Source organism: Limulus polyphemus, unplaced genomic scaffold, assembly GCF_000517525.1.
Source record: "Limulus polyphemus unplaced genomic scaffold, Limulus_polyphemus-2.1.2 Scaffold16, whole genome shotgun sequence".
NCBI lineage: Eukaryota > Metazoa > Arthropoda > Merostomata > Xiphosura > Limulidae > Limulus > Limulus polyphemus.
Window position 1 is genome coordinate 212,602 of NW_013665626.1, and position 1,733 is coordinate 214,334.

Below are 1,733 nucleotides of genomic sequence, written 5' to 3' on the forward strand. Positions count from 1 at the left end.
ACATACCGCTGTGCCACTGGGGGACTCACAGAGTTTTTCTTAAACATCTCAAAATAAAAATTATTAGTTCATTCTCAAAAATTATAATGTAAACACACAATATCTCTGATCTTAAACTCACAACGTTGCTTATAAAAAGTGAATAGTATGCATAAAGTAGATATAGGAGCGAGTAGGGCCAGTAAAAGAAGAGAGGTACAACGTTACGAGTTCACAGGAGTTGAAAATGGATTAATACAGCACTTTTCTTCAAATTGAACGTTGTAGCCAAGTAAACGAAATAAAACATTGAGTTAGAGGTAACATTTTTCGATCAACGTTGACAGTCGACTTGAATTTTAGTCGAATTTTATTTTCACTGTAAAATTGAAAAGCATTTGCATTACACTAAGTTACATAATGCTTACTTTTTGATCTCTTAACAGAAATATTGTAAATTATCGAAGTTCAGCAAAGGAATCATAACATTCAAGAAGTTTAACTAATAACATGTGGCTTTTGGCCTGACTTCATTTGCATATAACGTCTGTTTAAACCAATAAACGCGCTGTGTTCCTTTTCCAATGATGAACGCTTAGGCGAGCTCACTCTGCTTGTTGTTGTTGTTGTGCGCGTCATGTTAGGATGTTATTTATGCATCAAGATTTCTATTTAGGTTTGTGCATTGCGTAACACTTTACCTGTTTCACAAAAACCTAAACAGACAAAAAGCACAGTATGGTTGTGAAGACTATGCTTTGAAGGATTAGTTTTCCTCGTGAGAAAATGAAATACCAATAATAAGTAACAAAAGAATATTACAAATGGAAAATTTATAAACTGTTAAACTACATCAAATACGTGCTTTTATATGTTCGGATGCATATAACAATATTAAAGTCATTAAAGCCAGAAATTCATTTTGCACATGTGTTCGATTATAATTCATTACATTCTTTTAAAGCTACATTTAGAGGCTGTCTTTTGTAATTCTGCAGTATTGACCTAATAATAGTTCAATTTATCTATATACTACTACAACTCTGTGTTTTTTGTTTTGCTTGTCTGTAATTAAATACAGCAAAAACGGCGCACAATAGCGCCATATTTCTATTGATATGAGAATAGAAACAGAATAAAACAAGTTTCGTTAAAATCGGGCAACGGGTTACCGAGTTAGTCCCGTTTTTCGGGTCACTTAATGAAAATTTGTAGATGCATTTAGCTACACTAGATGGTGCCACATATCGGTTTATCTATCTATCTATTCAACTTCGATGACGAGGAACCCACTTTGAGACTAATAATGGTTGGAGACCTGATGATGACAAAACCTTGTCGAAATGTTGTACATTTGCTGTTATGTTAAACTTATATTAAAGTTTTTCTTCGTTACCCATTCAAGCCGTCTCCAGCCATTATCTATCTATTCGTTTTCCACCTGATGAATCACTTTAAAATATCTTCTATACAACAATATATGCACAACAGAAATCAAATGATGAGATGAAAATGTGTTATAACGGTGCATAGAAAGAACAACAATAAAATGGGCCTACAATATTATTGACTATTTGCAAATAGTAACTATGGAGACGAGGTAATAAAATAAAAATTAAGTCGAGAACAACAACAACATTTTATAAACGAAAAACTCTCGCCGAGCATTGGCTATTATATTATTTCCCTGTCAATGTCCCCATCTTCATTAAAAGGCGTAAGATGACAAAAACAAGATCTTGAAGATTATATCT